This window comes from Somniosus microcephalus, unplaced genomic scaffold (assembly GCF_052327205.1).
Source record: "Somniosus microcephalus isolate GS21.2 unplaced genomic scaffold, FLI_Smic_1.0 scaffold13, whole genome shotgun sequence".
Classification (NCBI taxonomy): domain Eukaryota; kingdom Metazoa; phylum Chordata; class Chondrichthyes; order Squaliformes; family Somniosidae; genus Somniosus; species Somniosus microcephalus.
Window position 1 is genome coordinate 597,979 of NW_028225200.1, and position 27,199 is coordinate 625,177.

Sequence of the window (27,199 nt, forward strand, 5' to 3'; positions counted from 1 at the left end):
CGCAAATCTGCTTAAAAATGAGCCCGGCACCTCGGACAAGTGCCGGGCTTGCATCTGTTCCGGGGGCGGGGGGGGGAGAAGTCCGGGGAGGGAGCTGCGGGCAGGCGGCCGGCGGGAAAGCGGCCGGCCGCCGCGGGGCCTTTAATGCGCCGGCGCTAACTGCAGTAAGGCACCTCTGACAAAACGCTGGTTGCGGCTGCCACGGGCGAGGCGGCCGCAACTCAATTTCGGAGTTCGGGCGGGTTACCACGGCAACCGGGACGCTGCGCACACTGATGACGTCATCGGTGCTGGCGCAGCGCTACCGGAGCAATGCCAATTTAGGGCCCCAGGGAATTTCACTACTGGCCATAACTCCGGCGCAAGGCCCTCTAGCGCCTCAAATGAGGCACTAAGGCTACTGAATTTTCAGCCGTTTGTGTTTAATCAGAGTTTAAGACGGAATATAACGTGCTGGTTATACAGCAAAAACATACGACCATGACAAGCAGCTGGTACTGGTCCCCATTGGACAGACGGCTGGTGTGCGTGAACAGTTCTCTGGTTTACGGCCTCTCTCTCTCTCTCGAACCTCTGATGGTGAGTGTGGGATCACTCTCAAAAGAACGCTTGACCAGCCCAACTTCTGCTCAGCTCTCCCCTCCACCGTCCATGTGGGCAAGCACTCGGGGGGTCACTTTTATTCACTTTTTAGGGGTGGGCCTGAGGCCAAGTTATTGACAAGACCATTTAACCTATCGAGGTTCCTCCAAAACCTCATCACCCAATGACAGCTCAAGTTCTTTGTCTCGATTCTTGGATGAAAGCCCTCCCCAAAAGGGTCTCATTGATTCACCCAATTTGTCTTGTTGTTTAATCTTTCTGAAGGTTATTCCTTTGGAACTTGTGTCTTATCTCTCTTGTCTCTGTCCTCCTTGACCCAGCAAGTACAAGGCCGGACCCAGTCCCTCTTAATCATGGCCCCAGCCAGAGCTGTCACACATTAGCCAGTCGCTATCTCACTTCCATTTAGCAAATGGCCCATTCTAAGGTGGATACCTTAGCATCCTCAAATTCCTTTCATTCTATCTCTTTTCCTAATTAACTTTTAATTATCTTCGCAAGCAGTTCTGCTAAACAAACTTCAAATTCTATCTGTGGAGATTATAATATGGTTATTAGTAACAATGGAAGAAACATAAGTTGGGCCTTCACTGGCCAAATTAAAAATACATTAACAAAGTCCAGACCCTAACTTACAAACAACAGATATAACAGGCAATGCCATCCGATGGGCCCCCGTGTGGAATGTTTGTGCTTCACCTAATCTAACAGATTAAAAAGACTGTCTCAAATTCTAATGCAAGTCATAGAGTCAGAGTCTAATGGCACAGAAGGAGGCCAATCAGCCCTTAGACTCCGTCCCAGCTCTCTGCAGAGTAATCCAGTCAGTCCCATTCCCCGCTCTATCCCTGTAGCCCTGCAAGTTTATTTCCCTCAAGTGCCTATCCAGTCTCCCCTTGAAAACATTGAGTGTCTCCGCTTCCTCCACTTCCATCGGCAGCAAGGTCCAGGTCCTCACCAGTCGCTGCGTAAAAAGTTTTTCCTCACCTGTATCTCTTGCCCAATACCTTAAATCTGTGTCCCCTAGTCCTTCTCCCATCAGCTAGTGGGAACAGCCATTCCCTGTCTAGCCTATTCAAACCCATCATAATCTTGTACACCTATCAAATCACCCCTCAACCTCCTTTGCTCTAATGAAAACAAATCCAGCTTCTTCAACCTGTCCTTGAGGATGAGTTCATTGAGTGTATTAGGGATGGGTTTCTTGAGCAGTATGTAACTGAACTGGCCAGGGGGCAAGCAACCTTAGATTTGGTCCTGTGTAATAGACAGCATTAATTAAAAATGTCCTAGCAAAGGATCCCCTTGGAATGAGTGACCATAATATGGTTGAATTCCATATTCAATTAGAGGGTGAGAAGGTTGGATCTCAAACAAGCGTGCTGAGCTTGAATAAAGGAGACTATGAAGGTATGAGAGCGGAATTGAGTAGAGTGGACTGGGAAAATAGATTAAAGGGTAAGACGGTACATGATCAGTGGTGTACATTTATGGAGTTATTTTACAACTTCCAAAAAAAATATACTCCACTGAGGAAAAAAGGGTGTAAAAGAAAAGATAGCCATCCGTGGCTAAGTAAAGTAATTAAGGATAGTATCTGACTAAAAACAAGGGCATATAAGGTAGCCAAATCTAGTGGGAGGATAGAAGATTGGGAAGTCTTTAATAGACAGCAAAAAATAACTAAAAGATTGATTAAGAAAGGGAAGATAGATTATGAAAGTAAATTAGCAAAAAATATAAAAACAGATAGCAAAAGTTCTATAGTTATATAAAAAGAAAAAGGGTGGCTAAAGTAAATGTTGGTCCCTTAGAGGATGAGACCGGGAAATTAATGGAGGGAAACATGGAGATGGCAAAAACGCTGAACAATTATTTTGTATCAGTCTTTACGGTAGAGGACTCTAAGAATATCCCAACACTGGACAAACAGGGGGCTCTAGGGGGGGAGGAGCTAAATACGATTAAAATCACTAAGGAAGTGGTACTTGGTAAAATAATGGGACTCGAGGCGGATAAATCCCCTGGACCTGATGGCTTGCATGCTAGGGTCTTGAGGGAAGTGGCGGTAGGGATTGTGGATGCATTGGTAATAATTTTCCTAAACACCCTTAAATAAAGGGAATTACGAGGGTACGAGGGTATGAGACGGGAATTGGGTAAGATTGATTGGGTGGTGTTTCTGGGGGGATTGACAGTGGATAGACAATGGCAAGCATTCAAAGATAGAATGGAAGAATTCCAGAACATGTTTATACCGGTTTGGCATAAAAATAAACCTAAAAAGGTGGCTCAACCGTGGATAACGAGGGAAATTAGGGACAGCATAAAATCAAAAAAAAGGGCATATCAACTGGCAAAAAAAAGCACCAGACCGGAAGATTGGGGGCAGTACAGGATACAGCAAAAGAGGACAAAGGGATTAATCAGGAAGGGGAAAATAGAATACGAAAGTAAACTTGCAGCAAACATAAAGACAGACTGCAAAAGCTTTTATCGGTATATCAGGAGGAAAAGACTGGTAAAATCCCAAGTCGGTCCCTTGCAGTCCGATTCGGGAGAATATATAATGGAGAATAAGGAAATGGCAGACCAATTAAACTCATACTTTGGTTCTGTATTCACAAAGGAGGACACAAATAACCTCCCAGGAATATCGGCAAACATAGGGACTAATGAGAGGGAGGAGCTGACAGAAATTAGTATCTCTAGGGATATGGTGTTGGGTAAGTTGAGGGGACTGAAGGCCGACAAATCCCCGGGGCCTGATAAACTACATCCTAGGGTACTTAAGGAGGTGGCCCTGGAGATAGCAGATGCTCTGAGGATCATCTTCCGGAACTCCATTGACTCGGGAACAGTACCCGTGGATTGGAGGGTAGCTAATGTTACCCCAATATTTAAAAAGGGGGGTAGAGAGAAAGCAGGGAATTATAGACCAGTAAGCCTTACATCGGTTGTGGGCAAAATGCTAGAGTCCATTATTAAGGATAAAATAGCGGAGCACTTGACAAATGGGGAAAGGATCGGACAGAGTCAACATGGATTTACAAAGGGTAAATCGTGTTTGACTAATCTGCTGGAATTTTTTGAGGAAGTAACTGGTAAAATAGATGGGGGAGAGCCAGTGGATGTGGTGTACCTTGACTTCCAGAAAGCCTTCGATAAGGTTCCACACAAAAGATTATCATGCAAAATTAAGGCTCATGGGATTGGGGGCAAAGTATTAACGTGGATAGAGAACTGGCTGGCGGATAGAAAACAGAGAGTTGGAATAAACGGCTCGTTTTCGGAGTGGCAGGCAGTGACCAGCGGGGTGCCGCAAGGATCTGTCCTGGGACCCCAGCTGTTCACAATATATATAAATGATCTGGATCAGGGAATTGGATGCAATATTTCCAAATTCGCTGACGACACTAAACTAGGAGGAGGGGTGGGCTCTGATGAGGATGTCAGGAGGCTACAGTGCGATTTGGACAGGTTGGGGGAATGGGCGGATACGTGGCAGATGCACTATAATGTGGATAAATGCGAGGTTATCCACTTTGGGGGTAAAAACAGGAGGGTAGATTATTATCTAAATGGCAATAGATTGGGAGATGGGGAAGTGCAGAGGGACCTGGGTGTTCTTGTGCACCAGTCACTGAAGGAGAGCATGCAGGTGCAACAGGCGATTAAGAAGGCAAATGGTATGTTGGCCTTCATATCAAGGGGGTTCGAGTATAGGAATAGGGATACCTTACTACAGCTGTACAAGGTGCTGGTGAGACCGCATCTGGAGTATTGTGTACAGTTTTGGTCGCCCCATCTGCGGAAGGATGTTCTTGCCATGGAAAGAGTGCAGCAGCGATTCACCAGGCTGATACCTGGAATGGCGGGAATGACCTACGAGGAGAGATTGAATAGTTTGGGCTTGTACTCACTGGAGTTTAGAAGATTGAGAGGGGATCTCATCGAAACATATAAAATTATGGCAGGCCTGGACAGGCTGAATTCAGAGAGAATGTTTCCAATGGCAGGGGAGCACAGAACCAGGGGCCACAGTCTAAAAATAGCAGGCAAATCATTTAAAACAGAGATGAGGAAGAATTTCTTCACTCAAAGAGTGGTGAGCCTGTGGAATTCCCTGCCACAGAGGGCTGTGAAGGCTAATTCAATAAATATTTTCAAGAGAGAATTGGATATATTTCTGAAGGCTAAGGGGATTAAGGGTTACGGAGAAAAGGCGGGGACGGGGTACTGAACTGGTAAGATCAGCTAAGATCTCAGACGAAGATCAGCCATGATCTCATTGAATGGCGGAGCAGGCTCGAAGGGCCGAATGGCCTACTCCTGTTCCTATCTCTATGTAACTATGTAACTATGACTCAGCAAAGGTCCCGGCAGATTGGAAAACTGCTAATGTAACACCCTTATTTAAAAAGGGTAGTAGTCAGAAGGCTGGAAACTATAGACCTGTTAGCCTAACATCTGTGGTTGGTAAAATGTTAGAGTGCATTATTAAGGAGACAGTAAGGGGACATTTGGATAAACATAATTTAATAGGACAAACTCAGCATGGTTTCATGAAGGGGAAGTCATGTTTGACAAATTTGCTTGAGTTCTTTGAGGAAGTAACATACAGGGTGGATAAAGGGGAACCAGTAGATGTAGTGTATTTAGACTTCCAAAAGGCATTTGACAAGGTGCCACACAAAAGATTATTGCTCAAGATAAAAAATCACGGGATTGGGGGTAATATTCTGGCGTGGGTGGAGGATTGGCTCTCTAACAGAAAGCAGAGAGTTGGGATGAATGGTTCGTTCTCAGACTGGCAACCAGTAACTAGTGGTGTTCCGCAGGGGTCAGTGCTGGGTCCCCAACGCTTTACAATCTATATTAACGATTTGGAGGAGGGGACCGAGTGTAACATATCAAAGTTTGCAGATGATACAAAGGTGGGATGGAAAGTAGTGAGTGAGGAGGACATAAAAAACCTGCAAAGGGACATAGACAGGCTAAGTAAGTGGGCAGAGATTTGGCAGATGGAATACAATACTGGAAAGTGTGAGGTTATGCACTTTGGCAGGAAAAATCATAGAGCAAGTTATTATCTTAATGGCAAGAAACTGGAAAGTACTGTAGTACAAAGGGATCTGGGGGTCCTGGTGCACGAAACTCAAAAAGTTAGTATGCAGGTGCAGCAAGTGATCAAGAAGGCCAATGGAATGTTGGCTTTTATTGCTAGGGGGATAGAATATAAAAACAGGGAGGTATTGCTGCAGTTGTACAAGGTATTGGTGAGACCGCACCTGGATTACTGCATACAGTTTTGGTGTCCATACTTAAGAAAAGACATACTTGCTCTCGAGTCAGTACAAAGAAGGTTCACTTGGTTAATCCCGGGGATGAGGGGGTGGTCATATGAGGAGAGGTTGAGTAGATTGGGACTCTACTCATTGGAGTTCAGAAGAATGAGAGTCGATCTTATTGAAACATATTAGATTGTGAAGGGGCTTGATTGGGTGGATGCGGTGAGGATGTTCCCAATGATGGGTGAAACTAGAACTAGGGGGCATAATCTTAGAATAAGGGGCTGCTCTTTCAAAACTGAGATGAGGAGAAACTTCTTCACTCAGAGGGTGGTAGGTTTGTGGAATTTGCTGCCCCAGAAAGCTGTGGAAGCTACATCTTTAAATAAATTTAAAACAGAAATAGATAGTTTCCTAGAAGTAAAGGGAATTAAGGGTTACGGGGAGCGGGCAGGAAATTGGACATGAGTCAAGGTTCGGAATGGTCATGGCCCTGTGGGTAGTGGAGCGGGCCCAGGGGCCGTGTAGCCTGGTTCTGCTCCTACTTCTTGTGTTCTAATTCTGTGTTAGATTTCAGGAGATGGTTTTATTCCTGTTCCTGGCTGGGGTGGAGATCGCCTTTACAGAAGGTAAGTACTGTAGAAAATATAGGGACAGAGTGACCTCCTGGATGAGTTTCAATCGCCTAGATGGGTCGGCGAGGATTTTCCCAGATTGGCCATTGGGTTTTTTAGCTGGTTTTTTGCCTCTCCCAGGAGATCACATGGGTTCGGGTGGATGGAGAGTGATAGAAGATTTGAGGTTAGGATCAGATCAGCCGTGATCTTGTTGGGTGGTGGAGCAGGCTCGAGGGGCTGATTGGCCTACTCCTGCTCCTATTTCTTATGTTGTTCCTTGTAGCTAAGATCCCCCAACCCCGGAACCATTCTGGTAAATCTCCTCTGCACCCTCTCAAGGGCCTTCACATCCTTCCTAAAGTGTGGTGACAAGAACTGGACGCAATACTCCAGTTGTGGCCTAACCAGCGCTTTATAAAGGTTCAGCATAACTTCTCTACTTTTGTACTCAATACCCCTATTTATGAAGCCCAAGATCCCATATGCTTTGTGAAGTGGGGAAAGAGTTAAAGTTAAAAATTTGATGACAGCTTGCAAAACAGTATGGCCTAGAAATTCAGTATAGCCACTTTTGGGGCGGTAAAGTCGGGCGGCCGCTAAAGTTTGCGCCCGACGCAAAGTCGTGCCCCCTTCGCCGATATTCAGTCGCATCGCCCCAAGAGGTTGCTGCTGCGCTAAAACAGGCGATGCACGACTATCTTTAGGCGCTAAGCCGGCGGTGCTGAGCGATACCCCCGAGGCCGGGCGCAGCGCAGGTGCGGTGAGTTCTTGATTGACGGCAGACACTCTGGCGCCGGTCATCTCTTAAAGGGGGAGGGTGGATTTGTTTGCCTGCCACGCCCTGCACACTGAAGGCCTCAACCCAGGCCTGACCACCGCCCAGGACTATGGAGAAGGCGAGGGAGAGAGTGCAGCGCTTCAGCGACGGTGACCTGAGGGTGCTGGTTGGCGGAGTGGAGCGCAGGCGCCATGTTTTGTTCCCAGAAGGTGGCAAGAGGCCGCTGCCCAGCGCCTACCGGAAAGCCTGGAGGGAGGTGTCCAACAGGGTGTCTTCCAACAGCGTGGTTGCCAGGACTCCTGTGCAATGCCGGAAGAAGTTCAACGACCTCACTCGGGTTGTCAGGGTGAGTACCCTTTCCAGTGTCCTCCTCATCCTTGCATGTGCACCTCACATTATGGGCAAAGGGACCTGAAAGCCCTAATGGCCAGCCCTCATCTAGCAGCTATGGGACTGGCATGAAAATCAATTGCACATTCAGCACTTTACACACTGTCCAAGCTATTCGACCATGGGAGGCATTGCAGACAAGATCAGGGCTACACACTGTACAAGCTATTCGACCATGGGAGGCAGTGCAGACAAGATCAGGGCTACACACTGTACTTAGAGGCCGTCCTTTCTCTTGCAGGCCAAGGTTGCGCACAACCAGCGCAACCAAACTGAGACCGGGGGAGGCTGTCCTGACCTCAAAGGGCTCTCCGACCTTGACCAGCATGTGGAGCGCATTATGGGAGGCCGGCTGATTGGCCCCGTTGCCAGTGGAGATGCCGACCCTGTTCTGGGCACCAATGGTAAGGGCATCACCTTTTGGACCTCTCTCGTTCCACTTGCGCATCAGATCAGCATCCTTTGCCACTGTCCGACCAATGCGGTGAATGGCACCACTCATGCCTCCCTCGCTGCCGCCCTGTCCTCACTCTAAAGCTACTCTTGTGCCTTCTTGCTTTCAGATGGTGAATCACCAGGTGAGGAGGCGGGCCCTCAAGCTGCCACTGTCAGCCCTTCGGAAGACGAGGAGGAGGAAGAGGAAGCCGGCCCATCAGTGCCACCCTCAGCCGCGCCAGCCCATGGCGATGTAGGGGACACGTCTTCCCTGGAGGGGAGCCGGGGGGAAGGGTCGGAGGAGAGTGAAGCTCCGGGGCCCAGCGGCCTGCAGCAATGCGGGAGGGGTAGGGCAGCTCGGCGGACTTCTCCCCAGAGGGTGAGTGCGGCCTCCAGTCCTGCGACGGTCAGCGCAGAGGAGGTGCGCCTCCTAGAGGAAATGGCCATCCAGGCTGAGCGCAGGCACACTGAGCTCATGGCTGCAGTGGCAAGGATGCCTGACTCCATAGAGTGTCTGTCAAGGAGTGTGCAGCAATTCGGAGCAGCACAGGCCAGGAGTCTGCAACAATTCAGTGCAGCACAGGCCAGGAGTCTGGAACAATTCAGTGCAGCACAGGCCAGGAATCTGGAACTATTCAGTGCAGCACAGGCCAGGAGTCTGCAGGACTTTGCGGCAGCACAGTCGGCTTCTAGCCAAGTGCTCAGTCGTGCCGTCCATTCACTGGCTGGTGTCATGCGGACACAGACCAGGGCCACACAGGCACTAACTGCTGCCACCCTCGCTGGATCAGCCAGGCATCGCCAGGGCACTCGCCGTGCAGCAGCAGCCCAGCAGTCTGTCCTTCAGCTGTTTGCTGCGCCTGCTGCAGTGCTGGCCCGTGCGAGTGCCAATGTCTCAGGCGACCAGCGAGCACCTGCGATCTGCCAGGTTGCCACCATTCCTGCAGCCGACACTGCCACTCCGCCATTGCAGCTGCCACGAGCTGCTGGACAGACTGCTGCCGCCCAGCCAGAGTTGGAGCAGTCAGCAGCCGGACACTCCAAGGCCAGAGCTGGTGCAGGCCGACCCCCAAGGGCATCTGCCGTCTCGCCATCTGCCCCTCAGCAGCCTTCCCCCAGCCTTGCTGCAGCCACTGGGCTCCCATTGAGGAGGAGCAGCAGGGTGGGCAGGGGCCAGGCAAGGATGCGCAAGGCATCGCCCTCGCAGGCCAAAAAGTAGAGGTATGCACAAATGCCTGGTGCTTGTTGTAAGGCCGACACTGGTGCAGTTGTTTTTGTGTAAGGCCGAGACTGGTGTCTTTCTTTCTTTGTGTAAGGTCGAGACTGGTGTGTTTCTTTCTTTTTGTAAGGCCGAGACTGGTAGTTTTGTGTTTTTGGAGGGGGCTTCTCCACATGAGCATGTAATGTGGGAAGGGCAGAGGTTTTCAATAAATTATTGCTGTTAAATTGCAGTGTGCATGGTTTTTTGGTTAAGTCCTGGTTGCCCTGCTCGGCTGAGGGCTTGTGGAGCGGCTACATTCATCTGCTGACATTGGCACAAGCCAGTCCCTGAGAGGGGGCCTAGAACCGACGTTCAATAAGCCGGCGACGGGCGGCCCTTGCACTTTCTGCCTCCCTCCTGTGCTGGTCCTCCTCCTCCTCCTCCTCCTCCTCCTCCTCAGGTGGTCCTCCAATCTGTGGTGGCAGTGGCTGTGTCCTACGGATAGCCAGGTTGTGCAGCATGCAGCAAACGACCACGAAATGGGAGACTCGCTCCGGCGAATACTGTAGGGCTCCACCGGAACGATCCAGACAGCGGAACCGTTGCTTCAGGACGCCGATTGTTTGTTCGATGATGTTCCTGGTCGCTTGATGGCTCTCGTTGTATCCCTCTTCAGCAGGGGTGCTGGGCGCACGGAGCGGGGTCATCAGCCAGGTACACAAAGGATAGCCTTTGTCCCCGATAAGCCATCCTCGTGGGTGAGGCTGGGCCTGGAACATGTCTGCCACAGAAGTCTGTCGCAGGATGAAGGCATCATGGCTGCTGCCTGGAAAGCGGGCATTGACAGCTAGGATGAGCTGCCTGTGGTCACACACTAGCTGGACGTTCAGCGAATGGTAGCCCTTCCGGTTGCGGTAATCCTCGGCATTCTCCAGAGGTGCCCGCAAAGCCACATGCGTGCAGTCAATGGCGCCCTGCACCATGGGGAAGCCCGCGAATGCTGCAAAGCCCATTGCACACTGTTGCTGCTTGGCAAGGGCCATGGAGAAGGAGATGAACTGACGTCTCCTTTTGAAAAGGGCATTGGTCACCTGGCGGATGCAGCAATGCACGGCGAACTGGGAGATGTTGGCAATGTCCCCAGTAGCGGATTGGAAGGAGCCGGTGGCATAGAAGTTGAGAGCCACCGTCACCTTCACTGCCACCGACAGAGACGTCCTGCTCCTCAGCTGTGGCTGCAGATCACCGCCAAGCAGCTGGCAGATCTCTGTGACCACGTCCCTTCTGAATCGCAGCCTCCGAACACACTGCTCCTCAGACATGTTGAGATAGGAGAACTGCTGGCGGTATACCCTGGGTGGGTAAGGCCTCCTTTCCCGACGCCTGTTGCCCCCTCTCCATCTAGCCAGGGCTGCCACTCTCTCACGGCGTCTGTGAGCCCTTTGGATGTAATTGAGAAAGCCAGCGTTGACACCCATTGCAGCCCCCATAATATGCTGGCAAACAATGAGATGTCAATGAAGGCAAAGACTAGTGGAAAGCTGTGGCCTGAAGCCAGAAGTACCTGTCCAAGTGTTGGGCCAAAGCAGAAAGCTATCTTCCTTGGTCTCTCTCCAAAGATCCGTTTCTCAAGAGGGAGTGCTGCGAAATGGCAGCCTTTTATAGTGCAGTAGGAGTGCCCTTTAATTTGCGCCCCCCGCGCCCCGCATCGGCTGAGCACCGTTCCACTCTAACAGTCGCTAGGGGCGCCAGGCGCACAATGGGGCGTTGCCACTGAAGTTCCGGTTGGGGGTGCACAAAGGGCGTTGCACGAGGAAATGACATCATGGTCTGCGCACGCAGCTGAGCGCGCGCAAAGACTTTGCGCCGCCGCTAAATCTCTAGTGAAGTTGGGGCGAGGCGCAGTTCGCGCTGCGCCCGGGCGCTACCCGCCTAGTGCCCGACATCTACTCCTCCTAAGGCGCTAATGGCTGGTGCAACCAACTGAATTTCTAGGCCTATGTGTGTGCAGAAACTCATGGCGGCTTATCAAAACAGAAAACATCTTGACGAGGTTTTGTAATGTGATGGAAACTGACCTTTGAACCAGCAGCTATACCCAGAGTTAATGAAATCATCCAAAAGCTGCATTGCATCATCCGTAAGTCAATTGGCCGGTTTGAATCATGCAGCTTATAATCCAATTATGTAACGGCAGAAGTCCAATAAGATTGTAACAAGTCACAAGGTCGCCACAAGGTACTTGAAAGTATAAAAATGCTGTATACATAGAAACATAGACGATAGGAGCAGGAGTAGGCCATTCGGCCCCTCGAGCCTGCTCCTCCATTCAATGAGATCATGGCTGATCATCCAATTTCAGTACCCTGTTCCTGCCTTCTCCCCATATCCCTTGATCCCTTTAGCCTTAAGAAATATATCTAACTCCTTCTTGAATATATTTAATGAACTGGCCTCAACTGCCTTCTGTGGTAGAGAATTCCACAGGTTCACCACTCTCTGGGTGAAGAAATTCCTCCTCATCTCTGTCCTAAATGGCTTACCCCTTATCCTTAGACTGTGACCCCTGTTTCTGGACTCCCCGACCATCGGTAACATCCTTCCTGCATCTAGTCTGTCTAGTCCTGTTAGAAATTTATAAGTTTCAATGAGATCCCCTCTCATTCTTCTAAACTCCAGCGAGTATAAGCCCAATCGACCCAATCTCTCCTCATATGTCATTCCTGCCTCCCTCCATGGCAAGAACATCCTTCCTCAGATAAGGCGACCAAAACTGCATACAATACTCAAGGTGCGGTCTCACCAAGGCCCTGTACAACTGCAGCAAGACATCCTTGTTCCTGTACTCGAACCCTCTCGCTACGAAGGCCAACATACCATTTGCCTTCTTAACCGCCTGCTGCACCTGCATGCTTACCTTCAGCGACTGGTGCACAAGGACACCCAGGTCTCGTTGCACTTCCCCTTCTCCCAATCTATTGCCATTCAGATAATAATCTGCCTTCCTGTTTGTGCCACCAAAGTGGATAACCTCGCATTTATCTGCCCTGGGAGTGTTTGATGGGACAGTGTGGAGGGAGCTTTACTCTGTATCTAACCTGTGCTGTACCTGCCCTGGGAGTGTTTGATGGGACAGTGTAGAGGGAGCTTTACTCTGTATCTAACCTGTGCTGTACCTGCCCTGGGAGTGTTTGATGGGACAGTGTAGAGGGAGCTTTACTCTGTATCTAACCCGTGCTGTACCTGCCCTGGGAGTGTTTGATGGGACAGTGTGGAGGGAGCTTTACTCTGTATCAAACCTGTGCTGTACCTGCCCTGGGTGTGTTTGATGGGACAGTGTAGAGGGAGCTTTACTCTGTATCTAACCCGTGCTGTACCTGCCCTGGGAGTGTTTGATGGGACAGTGTAGAGGGAGCTTTACTCTGTATCAAACCTGTGCTGTACCTGCCCTGGGAGTGTTTGATGGGACAGTGTAGAGGGAGCTTTACTCTGTATCTAACCCGTGCTGTACCTGCCCTGGGAGTGTTTGATGGGACAGTGTAGAGGGAGCTTTACTATGTATCTAACCCATGCTGTACCTGCCCTGGGAGTGTTTGATGGGACAGTGTAGAGGGAGATTCACTCTGTACCTAACCCGTGCTGTACCTGCCCTGGGAGTGCTTGATGGGACAGTGTGGAGGGTGCTTTACTCTGTATCTATCCATGTTGTACCTGCTCTGGGAGTGTTGATGGGACAGTGTAGAGGGAGCTTTACTCTGTATCTAACCTGTGCTGTACCTGCCCTGGGAGTGTTTGATGGGACAGTGTAGAGGGAGCTTGAAGGGGTTAAAATGAACCCTCTCAGAATTCAGACAGCCGCAGTGACCACTAATTAAGTGATGCCAGCAAAATTTAAATCAGAACAAAGGAGTGGGGTCATGTGAAAGTGAACAAAAGCTAAAAGAAACCAGGTGGCGATAAAAAGTTTCACAATTATCTGAATGACGTAGACAGAGTAGCGCAAGCAAGTTACATAACTACTTTCTTATGTGAAAAAGGCGAAACTAAACAATGGACAGCGTGTAGGAAAGCTTCGCAAAGCAAAGATAAGACGCAGCCGTGGGACGACAGAATATGTGTGTTTTGAGAAACTTTGATAAGAAATTTGCTGCTTTAGCTAAAAATTGTAGACACAGCAGAATATAGGGGTCATGGGAATTTGACCTGTGATCAAAGGCATAGTAAGCTGTAACTAACCTTTACTAATACTGAAAAGAATAAATAAGCCATATGTGATCAGGTGATTATTGTAATACAATGTGATTGGATGAAAATAGAATAAAAAGCTGTACCAACCAAGTTAATAAACTGTGTACTTTTACTTTAAGACAGACTCTAGTGAATGTATTTTTCACCACAAATTGGCGTAGTCGGCAGGATGCTACGGAACTGAAAGATTGCCCGTACCAGTGAACACGGACGAAAAGTCAAATTCTGACCGTCCAGAAATTGAGTCATTTGGGAAGGCGGAGGGACAGTGCCGTAGCATCATGAATCAAGTGAAAGTCTGTAAGAGGTGAGAGAACACAGTTGTGTGAGTGTGGATCACATGAACTAAGGGAACACTGTGTAGCGATAGAGGTCGCGAAGGAATGAGTGATTGACGGATCAACAAGGACATCGACCCTAGCCTGAGCCGGAATTAAGAGGGCGATTGGGCCCCACGTGATGGCCAGGATCAAGTAGGCAGAGAGACTCCAAAGTACCCTGGGATCGTGAAGTCAATGAATGTATGTGTGCTTAATTGTGATTAATTAACTGCTTAAAAAGTCTTTTATGACCACTGGGGGTGTTACTGGAGGTAAGACGGAGGGGAGAAATCCCAGGTCACAGACGTACCACGAATAAAGACAGGATCACGGCAAACCCACACAGAGAAATGCAGCAGAGTAGGTAAGACTGACGTAGGATTGGCTATGGCATCGGGGAAAGAGATGGAATGGGGAACCCCTGGGTCCCTTACCAGGCTCTATGCAGATGACCGGAAGGGTTTGATAGACAAGATGAAAAAGGATGGATGGGATCCGTCTAAGGTACCAGTGTACCAATGAGAATGGTGGGAGACACAAAAGGGAAGTAAGACAAAGAAAGCGGGAGTTATATTGGTACACCAATTAGTAACGGTCATTCACAAGACCGAGGAAATTAAAATGAAAATGGAGAGAAAGGATGAGGAGATTGGCGATCTACAGGAGCAAGTAACAAAATTAGAGAAAAAATTGGCAAAGCTAAAGGATAAACAAGGGTCCTTAGAGGGGGTCGCGACATTCCCATTGCCATCATTAAGTTTTAAGAATGTGCGAATAAGATTGTGCCCCAAGAATTGAAAAAAAAACCTTTGAAATAATTTAAGTTAAGCTGGTGTGTAAAAACCGAGAAGAGCAACGAAAAGTTTGTTTAACAAAAGATTAAGTTTCAGTCTAAGATTTAACCTTGGAGTTGCGGTTGCTGTGGTGAAATCTTCTAAAGCAGCTTGATTTGATAAGAAAATATGACGTAATTTACTGTTTTCTGCAAGAATGTGCCAGTTTGTTTTGTTTGTTCATAGTTTTAAAAAAGATAAGCTACTGCCTTAAAGTTATAGTTGCCAATGTGCTTGGAAGAAAATTAACTTGAATGTTTACAAGATCTGGATTAAATTGGAGTTATGAGGTTAATTAACTTATTAAAACCAGACTTTCATTGTGGCCACGGTGAAATTTTGGTTGGTGTAAATTTGTGTAGACCGCATTGAATAAGATAACTCCGCTCTGCAAGAACATCCAATAGTTGCAGAGTTCCTTACAAAAACTTACTTAGCTTGTGAACTTTGCTCAATCCCGTCTTTTTTCACTGTCCATATTACCTCAGTGTTCGTGTTTAGTTAAAGTGTGAAAACACAACTGTCTTTCGATCAGGAAAGTTCTTTTTTTTTGATTTACATGAATTGACGCAGTTGCGTGCATTTGATAATGTTTTGCTCCACCTTAAAAACCTGCAAAGGAGTTAACCCTTCCACTGACAGCTGTTTAAGTTCACCAAGCAACAACTTTAGTATGAAATCTAAAGATATTGGACATTATTAAATTTAAGTTTCTTAATTTTAAGTTATTATTTCACCACAGTGGCAGAGGGAAAATTAAGATTTGATAAATTAACCCCTTGGGCTCTAAGCAGAGTCACAATGGATTCCCTTCTTTCTTTTGTTATATGGAAGTTACCTTGTAAACTAATTGCAGCACTTCTGTCTCTAATGTTAAAAACACTGTGTAAGCTACCTAGCCTGAGAATCACTTGTTTCTGAAATTGGAAATGGAAGATAAATTGATAGAGATGAAATTGAACATTGACAAAACCTGTCAGTCAGTTCAACTGTACTGCTATTTGGATTTTGGGATAATTTTGAAATGACAAAATGGACTCAGGCACTATATATTTGGTTACTTTTGGGAAAATAAAAGATCCTCTAAAAATAATGATAATAAAATGTGTTAATAACTTGGATCAAGTGAGAACGTTTGATCTATGTTTTCTATCTTAAATATTGTACTGGACAGTAAAGTTTTTCCAGGACTCATGAATGAGATATGAATGGTAATTAAAGGAAAGTGATTGAGAGTGTAAGATTGAAACAGGAGAATTACACTACTGAACGGGAATTTTCAAAATTTTCTAGTGAAAGTCAGGAAAATGTAGTTAAGAATAGTAAATTGATAGCTTTCTCTTGGAGACATTTGTGTCCCTGCCTTTAATGAACTTTTAAGAAAACTGAATTTGATAGTCTGGCCACTACCCAAGACATCGGGACCATGCAGAGGAAGATGAGCAAAGATCTCCAGGCGACTACAATCTTTTGATAAGATACCTGAAAGCCCGAGAAAGGCTTGTATCGGATGGCACGTGTGGCATGATATTGAGACACTGATATGAGTGTGCAAATGTGATTCAATACGTATGAGGTAATTACCATCCAGGAATGTATGGTGAGTTTGCACTGAAGAATGGGTCTCAGACATGCTCAGTTACTTGACAACAGCAAGACATGAAATGGTTAATGTGGCTCAGGAGAGCGAGACAACTTTTAAAGCATACTCCATTGAGAAACTAATTAATGAAACAATCAGAATAGAGTTAAACACACGGGTACCTGTTAGAGGGATTAAAGTTGAAGTGGAGAGTTACATGGGATCTGGATTGGTACAATCGAGGGCTAAGGAGAAATCATGATTCGCAAGAATTATCCACAAGATGGATACGAGCAAAAGAGAGATCTGGAGAACCTTTTAAATCCATGATTTGTTGATTAGATGTTGAACTGTAATGTATTTGATATGATTGTAAGACTGAATTTAACTGTGACTGTAATAATTGTGTTTTGTAGGTAACAGAGCGTGGGAAAAACCAGTACGAATCCAGTATGAGGTGATTTTGGTGGTGCCTCCTGTGTCACTACTACTGCAATTACCATGCTTTACGGGTCTAACAAGACCTGTCCCATCAACCAACACGTTTTTAAGTATGAGCTACACAATTATGTGGCACAATTCGGATACTCGGATGTGACATTCCCCTGTTGTTTGTGGGTTTCAGTGAGCTCATGATGCGACTGAACTCCTCCCTAAAGCATTTTTATGTTTTGGAGCAAGACAACTCGAGAATAGATAGTGAAATTGACAGCATAGGGGACAACTCACTGATACGCTTATCAATTACTCCATAAAAGGCGATGAATTAGGAAAGTAATGAAAAGGCTTTTATTAACTAAAGAACAGAGCATGCCTCTCGTGGCCAACTGGTTCCAAGAAGGAAGTGGGTTGCCAAAACACCCACCTTTATACCTGGTCATGTGGGCGGAGCCAGCTGAGGCATGCATTGGTACACAGCGCCAACCAGAGGTAACAATATGCAATAACGATAACAGTAGGATACAATAACAGTGGTTTACCACATTCACCCCTTGTTTAAAATTTAGTCCGGCGGGGTGAAGTGTACTACAAGTTCGTGTAGGTAAGTCTATCAGGAGGCCTTGTATGACGTCCTGATCATCGTGGTGGCGGCGGCGGTGGTGCAGTATCCAATGTCGAATCTGGTGTCTGGGTGGTCAACGAAGGGTCCTGGGGCTCCGGCATGCCGTCTACAGGGGTTGGGTTGGGAGAAGTGGTGGGGGATAATGGTGGTAATTCAGGGGCACCCGAGGGTGCGAGGTCTCGTATGGAGACCGTGTCCTCCCGCCCGTCTAGGTATGCCACGTAGGCATACTGGGGGTTGGCGTGTAGGAGGTTCACCCTCTCAACCGGGGGTCCGTTTTATGGGTCCTCACGTGCCTCCACAGTAGGACGGGCCCAGGAGAAGTCAGCCATGTCGGTAGCGAGGTTCCCGATGTGGACTTCCTGGGGAAAATGAACATTTGCTCATGAGGGGTGGCATTAGTGGCAGTACAAAGCAGTGACCGGATGGAGTGGAGCGCCGCAGGGAGGGCCTCCTGCCAGCGAGAGGTCGGAAAGCCCTTAGATTTTAAGGCTAAGAGGACGGCCTTCCAAACCGTCGTGTTCTCTCTTTCCACCTGGCCGTTCCCCCGGGGGTTGTAGCTGGTGGTCCTGCTTGTAGCAATACCTCTCGCGAGCAGGTACTGACGAAGTTCGTCGCTCATGAAAGATGAGCCCCTGTCGCTATGTATATAGCTAGGGAACCCGAACAGGGCGAAGAGGTCATTCAGACATTTGATGACCGTGGTACTGGTCATGTCTGGGCAAGGGATGGCGAACGGGAAACGGGAGTACTCATCAATTATGTTGAGGAAGTACACGTTGCGGTCAGAGGTGGGGAGGGGCCCTTTAAAATCGACGCTCAGGCGCTCGAAGGGGTGAGTGGCCTTGATCAGGCTTGCTCTGTCTGGCCTATAAAAATGCGGTTTGCACTCGGCACAGATTTGGCAGTTCCTGGTCATGGTCCTGACCTCCTCGATGGAGTAGGGCAGGTTACGGGATTTGATGAAATGGAAGAACCTGGTGACCCCCGGGTGGCAGAGGTCATTGTGGAGGGACTGCAGTCTATTAACCTGCGCGTTGGCGCATGTACCACGTGATAGGGCATCTGGGGGCTCATTGAGTTTCCCGGGCCGGTACAAGATATCGTAATTGTAGGTGGAGAGTTCAATTCTCCACCTCAAGATCTTGTTGTTCTTGATTTTGCCCCTCTGCTTATTATTGAACATAAAAGCAACTGAACGCTGGTCAGTGAGAAGGGTAAACCGTTTTCCGGCCAGGTAATGCCTCCAGTGACGCACCGCTTCCACAATAGCCTGGGCCTCCTTTTCGACAGAGGAGTGTCGAATCTCGGGGCCCTGGAGGGTCCTTGAGAAAAAGGCCATGGGTCTCCCCGCCTGGTTAAGGGTCGCAGCTAGGGCGAAGTCGGATGCATCGCTCTCCACTTGGAAAGGGATGGACTCATCCACTGCGTGCATTGTGGCCTTCGCAATATCGCTCTTGATAAGAGTGAAGGCTGCACATGCCTCTGGTGTCAGGGGGAAGGAGGTGGATTTGATGAGCGGTCTGGCTTTGTCCGCATAGTGGGGCACCCACTGAGCATAGTAAGAGAAAAACCCCAGGCATCTCTTCAGTGCTTTTTGGCAGTGGGGGAGTGGGAGCTCCATAAGGGGGCGCATTCTGTCGGGGTCGGGCCCAATGACTCCGTTCTCCACTACGCAGCCGAGAATGGCAAGGCGTTTGGTGCGAAACATACATTTCTCCTTATTGTACGTTAGGTTCAGCCGCTGGGCCGTACGGAGGAATTTTTCTAGATTAACGTCATGATCCTGCTGGTCGTGGCCGCAGATGGTGACGTTATCCAGGTAGGGAAAGGTGGCCTGCAGCGCGTTCTGGTCAACCATCCGGTCCATCTCCCTTTGGAAGACCGAAACCCCGTTGGTGACGCCGAAGGGAACCCTAAGGAAGTGGTAGAGGCGGCTGTTCGCCTCGAAGACAGTATACTGGCGGTCCTCATGGCGGATGGGGAGTTGGTGGTATGCTGACTTAAGGTCAATGGTGGAGAATACTCTGTATTGTGCAATCTGATTGACCATATCAGATATGCGAGGAAGGGGGTATGCGTCCAGCTGAGTGTACCGGTTTATGGTTTGGCTGTAGTCAATGACCAGGCGGCGTTTATCGGTGGTTTTAACGACTACAACCTGGGCTCGCCAGGGGCTGGTGCTCCCTTCGATAATGCCCTCCTTCAGGAGCCGCTCCACCTCAGAGCTAATAAAAGCTCTGTCCCCGGCGCTGTACCACCTGCTCTTGGTAGCGATGGGTTTACAGTCACGGGTGAGGTTAGCGAACAAGGGGGGGGGGGGACTTTGAGTGTGGAAAGGCTGCAAGTGGTGTGCGGCGGGCGATTTAAAAGGTGTTGGTTGCAGACTGTGAGTGGGGGGAGGGGTCCACCATATGCTAATGTGACACTTTTAAGGTGGCACTGAAAATCCAACCCTAGCAGCACGGCAGCGCAAAGACGGGGCAGGACAAGAAGTTTAAAATTTTTATATTCTGTGCCCTTAACCGAAAGGGTCACCACACAGTAGCCACCGACGTCCATTGAATGGGACTTAGACGCCATAGAAATCCGATGGCGCATTGGCAGGACCATGAGGGAGTGGCTACGTACCGTGTCGGGGTGAATAAAACTCTCTGTGCTCCCGCTGTCAAATAGGCAAGTGGTGGCGCGGCCGTTTACCATGATGTCCATCATGGACCTGGACAGATGATGAGGCAGGGCTTGATCCAGCATAACGGAGGCCATTGTATGGCTTAGTGAGTCGATATGGTCGTCCGACGAGACGGTGGTCGAGTCTGGAGACAAGATGGCGGTTGAGTGCGGCGGACAAAATGGCGGCGGCCATGATTCAGGTCCCCACGCGGCCGGAGGTGCACAAAATGGCGGATAAGATGGCTGCCCCCACGGTTTGCACGCGGCGCTGCTGGCGTTCGCGGGTTTCCCCCTGCAGGCATTGGCGTAATGGCCTTTCTTCCCGCAGCCCGAGCAGGTAGCGGTCTTAGCCGGGCAGCGCGTTCTAGGGTGTTTTAACTGGCCACAGAAATAGCATTTTTGGGTCTGGTTACGGGGCATCGCTGCAGTTGGTACCGGGGGTGGCGGTCCCAGTTGATTTCGGGACATCACTGCAGCAGTTGGTACCGGGGGCGGCGGTCCCATGTCCCAAGGTCGCGATGGCCATGGCACGGTGCCGTTACGTGAGTATGCTTCGAGGTTTCGGTGGGCTGCATCTAACGAGAGCGCAAGGGCTACGGCCATCTTCAGTTCGAGCTCCTTGTTTTCGAGCAGTCTCTGCCGGGAGTAGTCAGACTGGAGGCCCCTAACAAAGGCATCACAGGTAAGTCCCTCCGTGTGCCCCGCAGCCGTTACCTCCTTACAGTCGCAGTCCCTGCAGAGTGTCTGTAATGCCCGTAAAAATGCCTCTACCGATTCCCCCGGTTGCTGCCTGCAGGATCCCAAGAGGTGTCTGGCGTAAATCGTGTTCACTGGGCGCATGTATTGCCCTTTTAGTAGGTCGAGGGCCGCCGTGTACGTAGTAGCATCCCGGATGAGTGTATATACTTGAGGGCTCACCTGGGCAGTCAAAACTTTTAGTTTGTTCTCCTCCGATGTCACGGCGGAGGCTTCTAGGAAGGATGCAAAGCAGCTCAGCCAGTGTTCGAAATTGGTCGATGAACCCGCTGCTTGAGGGTCGAGGTCCAGGCATGCTGGTCTGAGGGCTCGCAGCAACGCCTGCTGTTGTTGCTGTTCAGGTGTCGACATTTTACTTTTAGTTAATAAAATTGATACGCTTATCAATTACTCCATAAAAGGCGATGAATTAGGAAAGTAATGAAAAGGTTTTTATTAACTAAAGAACAGAGCATGCCTCTCGTGGCCAACTGGTTCCAAGAAGGAAGTGGGTTGCCGAAACACCCACCTTTATACCTGGTCATGTGGGCGGAGCCAGCTGAGGCATGCATTGGTACACAGCGCCAACCAGAGGTAACAATATGCAATAACGATAACAGTAGGATACAATAACAGTGGTTTACCACACTCACATTGATGGAATATTGGGCTTAATACATCAGCACACCCTTAGATTTGTATTATTTCACATGCTCTGGTAGTTATCCAACTTGTAATGATAGTGTATTTGATATATGTAACGTGTGTAGTAAGACTTTGATACATAAGCCAATTGGGTACTCATGCCCATGACTGACGAGCACTAACAAATTAATTGAGCACACCGAAAGAGAAGATCCGAAGCGATGTAGAGGAGACCCCAGGCGGGGTAACATCAGGAAAGATAGAAGAAACAGAGGATATCCCAGGCGGGGCAGAATTGGAACACTGGAACAGAGGTTGCTCCTTCTCCTCAAAGGAATGGACTGTAAGGAAGGGAGAAATCTTCAAGACTCCCTACTATCTAACGCCCAAGTTGAGAGAGCAATAGGAGCTGGCTAGATTAGTCAAGAGCCGGTTGTGAGAAGTCAATAAGGATATTTCCTTCTCAAAAAAGGGAATTGTAAGAAATAGCTGTTAGATTCAAAGATGGGTTTTATCAAGCATCAAAAGATGGTAAAATGCAAGAAACAGGGAGGATAGCACCTGCTAGATAACAAGGAGCCACAAAACCCCAGGGAAAGGTTGGTGGAGTTGACTATTTGGAGGATCTTGGAGTTCATATCTGACGCATGGACTTATAATTGTTATTGTAGTTGTAGTATTATTTTGTGTTATAATGACTGTTCTGAAAGCATGTTGTAGGGCAGCTGTGTACCGAATAGTGCCGGTTGCTATAGATATAATTGATATTGAGCCAGAAACCGAAAAGTTAATGAGGGATAATGAACTGATAGAGATAGGAACATACATGTAAAGTTCTTTGGTCATTTGCACAGACTACCACGCCTAGCACAAAAAGATAGACAGAGGGGAAAGACGATCTTAGGTACAAAGTTTAAGCCATCAGTATAGGAGTAATCCCGGGGATGGTAAAAGTGGAAGAGAAGTTGGTATCCCTAGCTAAAATCTAAATTTGGTGCGGGACCAACAGGAGGGACTGAAGGAGTTAAAATTAATCCTCTCAGAATAACAACTTTCTTTTATGAAAACGACTTTCTCATGTGAAAAAGACTTTCGTGCTACTTTCGCTAGTTTTGCACAAAAGACAGTGTGCAGAGAAACTTTGCAAAACAGAGATAAGACGCAGCTGTGGGACAAGACAGAATGTGTGTTACGTGATAAGAAATGTACTGCTTTAGCTAAAAATTGTAGACACAGCAGAATATAGGGGTCATGGGAATTTGACCTGTGACCAAAGGCATAGTAAGATGTAACTAACCTTTACTAATGCTGAAAGGAATCCATATGTGATCAGGTGATTATTGTAATACAATGTGATCAGGTGATTATTGTAATACAATGTGATTGGATGAAAATAGAATAAAAAGCTGTACCAACCAAGAGAGAACGAGAAGGTGCTCGCACAGACCGCGGGGTCTAAGACTCTTCTCCCAGAGCTCTGATAATAAACTGCATCTTTTTACTTTTACATGGTTTAGATGTGAATTTATTTTCACCACAACATTAATGATCTAGACGAGGGAACTAGATGTAATATCTCCAAGTTTGCAGATGACACAAAGCTGGGTGAGCGTGTGTGCTGTGAGGAGGATGCTGAGAAACTCCAGTATGATTTGGACAGGTTGGGTGATTGGGCAGAAGCATGGCAGATGCAGTATAATGTGGATAAATGTGAGGTTATCCACTTTGGTGGCAAAAACAGGAAGGCAGATTATTATCTGAATGGCAATAGATTGGGAGAAGGGGAAGTGCAACGAGACCTGGGCATCCTTGTGCACCAGTCACTGAAGGTAAGCATGCAGGTGCAGCAGGTGGTTAAGAAGGCAAATGGTATGTTGGCCTTCGCAGTGAGAGGTTTCGAGTACAGGAGCGGGGATGTCTTGCTGCAGTTGTACAGGGCCTTGGTGAGACCACACCTTGAGTATTGTGTGCAGTTTTGGTCACCTTATCTGAGGAAGGATGTTCTTGCCATGGAGGGAGTGCAGCGAAGATTCACCAGGCTGATACCTGGGATGGCAGGAATGACGTATGGGGAGAGATTGGGTCGATTGGGCTTATACTTGCTGGAGTTTAGATGAATGAGAGAGGATTTCATTGAAACTTATAAAATTCTAACAGGACTAGACAGACTAGATGCAGGAAGGATGTTCCCGATGGCCGGGGAGTCCAGAATCAGTGGTCACAGTCTAAGGATTAGGGGTAAGCCATTTAGGACGGAGATGAGGAGGAATTTCTTCACCCAGAGAGTGGTGAACCTGTGGAATTCTCTACTATAGAAGGTAGTGGAGGCCAATTCATTAAATATAGCGGGGAATTATAGACCGGTACGCCTGACATCGGTAGTGGGGAAAATGCTAGAATCTATTATAAAAGATGTAATAGCAGAGCACTTGGTAAGTGGTGACAGGATCGGACAAAGTCAACATGGATTTACAAAGGGTAAATCATGCTTGACTAATCTACTGGAATCTTTTGAGGATGTAACTGTTAAAATAGATAAGGGAGAACCAGTGGATGTGGTGTATTTGAACTTTCAGAAGGCTTTCGGTAAGGTCCCACATAAGAGATTAGCGTGCAAAATTAAGGCACATGGGATTGGGGGCAAGGTATTGACTTGGATAGAGAACTGGTTGGCGGACAGAAGGCAAAGAGTTGGAATAAACGGGTCATTTTCCGAGTGGCAGGCAGTGACTAGTGGGGTACCGCAAGGATCGGTCCTAGGACCCCAGCTGTTCACAATATATATTAATGATCTGGACGAGGGAATTGGATGTAATATCTCCAAATTTGCAGACGACACAAAGCTGGGTGGGAGGGTAAGCTGTGAGGAGGATGTCGAGAAACTCCAGTACGATTTGGACAGATTGGGTGATTGGGCAGAAACATGGCAAATGCACTATAATGTGGATAAATGTCAGGTTATCCACTTTGGTGGCAAAAACAGGAAGGCAGATTATTATTTGAATGGCAATAGATTGGGAGAAGGGGAAGTGCAAAGAGACCTGGGTGTTCTTGTGCACCAGTCGCTGAAGGTAAGCATGCAGGTGCAGCAGGCGGTTAAGAAGGCAAATGGTATGTTGGCCTTTGTAGCAAGAGGGTTCGAGTACAGGAACAAGGATGTCTTGCTACAGTTGTACAGGGCCTTGGTGAGACCGCACGTTGAGTATTGTGTGCAGTTTTGGTCGCCTTACCTGAGGCAGGACGTTCTTGCCATGGAAGGAGTACAGCAAAGATTCACCAGGCTGATACCTGGGGTGGCAGGAATGACGTATGAGGAAAGATTGTGTCGATTGGGCTTATACTCACTGGAGTTTAGAAGATTGAGAGGGGATCTCATCGAAACCTATAAAATTCTGTCAGGCGTGGACAGACTAGATGCAGGAAGGATGTTCCTGATGACCGGGGAGTCCAGAAGCAGGGGTCATAGTCTAAGGATAAGGGGTAAGCCATTTAGGACTGAAATGAGGAGGAATTTCTTCACCCGGAGAGTGGTGAACCTGTGGAATTCTTTGCCACAGAGGGCGGTGGAGGCCAGTTCATTAAATATATTCAAAAAGGAGTTGGATATATTTCTTAAGCCTAAAGGGATCAAGGGATATGGGGAGAAGGCAGGGACAGGGTACTGAATTTGGATGATCAGCCATGATCTCATTAAATGGCAGAGCAGGCTCGAGGGGCCGAATGACCGACTCCTGCTCCTATCTTCTATGTTTCTATATTTCTATTACTCTCACTATTACCTCAATGCTAATGAATTGGGGGGGAAACTCTCCACTGGATGGAGTCAGACCGAGCACAAAGGAAATGATCGTGGTGGTTGGAGGTCAATCATCACAGCCCCAGGACATCGCTGCAGGAGTTCCTCAGGGCAGTGTCCTCGGCCCAACCATCTTCAACTGCTTCATCAATGACCTTCCCTCCAACATAAGGTCAGAAGTGGGGATGTTTGTTGATGACTGCACAGTATTCAGTTCCATTTGCAACTCCTCAGATAATGAAACCGTCCATGCCCGCATGCAACAAGACCTGGACAACATTCAGGCTTGGGCTGATAAGCGGCAGGTAACATTCGCACCACACAAGGGCCGGGCAATGACTATCTCCGACAAGCAAGCATCTAATCACCGCCCCTTGACATTCAACGGCATTCCCATCACCGAATCCCCCACCATCAACATCCTGGGGGTCACCATTGACCAGAAACTTAACTGGACCAGCCACATAAATACTGTGGTTACAAGAGCAGGTCAGAGGCTGGGTATTCTGCGGCAAGTGTCTCACCTCCTGACTCCCCAAAGCCTTTCCACCATCTACAAGGCACAAGTCAGGAGTGTGATGGAATACTCTCCACTTGTCTGGATGAGTGCAGCTCCAACAACACTCAAGAAGCTCGACACCACCCAAGACAAAGCAGCCCGCTTGATTGGCATCCCATCCACCACCTTAAACATTCACTCCCTCCACCACCGGTGCACCGTGGCTGCAGTGTGTACCATCTACAAGATGTACAGCAGCAACTCGCCAAGGCTTCTTCGGCAGCACCTCCCAAACCGACAACCTCTTCTACCTGGAAGGACAAGGACAGCAGGCGCATGGGAACACCTGATAGAATACACATATCCCTGAAGGCAGCAGGACAGGCAGAAAAGGTGGTTAAAAAGGCTTATGGGATACTTGCCTTCATCAGCCGAGGCATAGAATATAAGAGCAGGGAGGTTATGATGGAGCTGTACAAAACGTTAGTTAGGCCACAGCTGGAATACTGTGTGCAGTTCTGCTCGCCACACTATAGGAAGGATGTGATTGCATTGGAGAGGGTGCAGAGGAGATTCACCAGGATGTTACCTGGGCTGGAGCGCTTCAGCTATGAAGAGAGACTGGACAGACTGGGGTTGTTTTCCTTAGAGCAGAGAAGGCTGAGGGGGAACCTGATTGAGGTGCACAAAATTTTGAGGGGCATAGATAGGGTAGATAGAAAGGAACTTTTCCCCTTAGTAGAGGGGTCAATAACCATTAGTTTCAAGGTAAGGGGCAGGAGGTTTAGAGGGGATTTGAGGAAAAACTTTTTTCCCCAGAGGGTGGTTGGAATCTGGAACTCACTGCCTGAAAGGGTGGTAGAGGCAGGAACTCACAACATTCAAGAAGCATTTAGATGAGCACTTGAACCGCCATAGCATACAAGGCTACGGACAAAGTGCTGGAAAATGGGATTAGAATAGACAGGGCTTGATGGCCGGTGCAGACACGATGGGCCAAAGGGCCTCTTTCTGTGCTGTATAACACTATGACTCTATGACCACCAACTCCAAGTCAAACACCATTCTAACTTGGAAGTATATTGCCATTCCTTCATCGTCACTGGGTCAAAGTCCTGGAACTCCCTCCCTGACAGCGCTGTGGGAGTACCTTCACCACACGGACTGCAGCGGTTCAAGAAGGCGGCACACCACCACCTTCTCAAGGGCAATTAGGGATGGGCAATAAATGCTGGCCTTGCCAGCGAAGCCCACATCCCATGAACGAATTTTAAAAAACGTCATCCCATAACACACGTACAAGGGCTCAGTAATGTTTAATTCATCAGAAAAAGACGAAGTACAACAACATACTGGTCAGCTTAACAGAATCTCATCATATTTATGAGGCCACAAACTTAAAATAGTCACTAATAAATCCAGTAATGAATTCAGGAGAAATGTCTTTACCCAGAGAATGGTGAGAATGGGGAACTCGCTACCACAGGGAG

The 27,199-nt window shown here is 48.1% G+C and overlaps 1 pseudogene; it reads right to left on the minus strand.

Annotated features, from left to right (window-relative positions):
- The window catches only part of LOC147083937 (uncharacterized), a 455,464-nt pseudogene that overhangs the window by 193,614 nt on the left and 234,651 nt on the right, over window positions 1–27,199 (minus strand).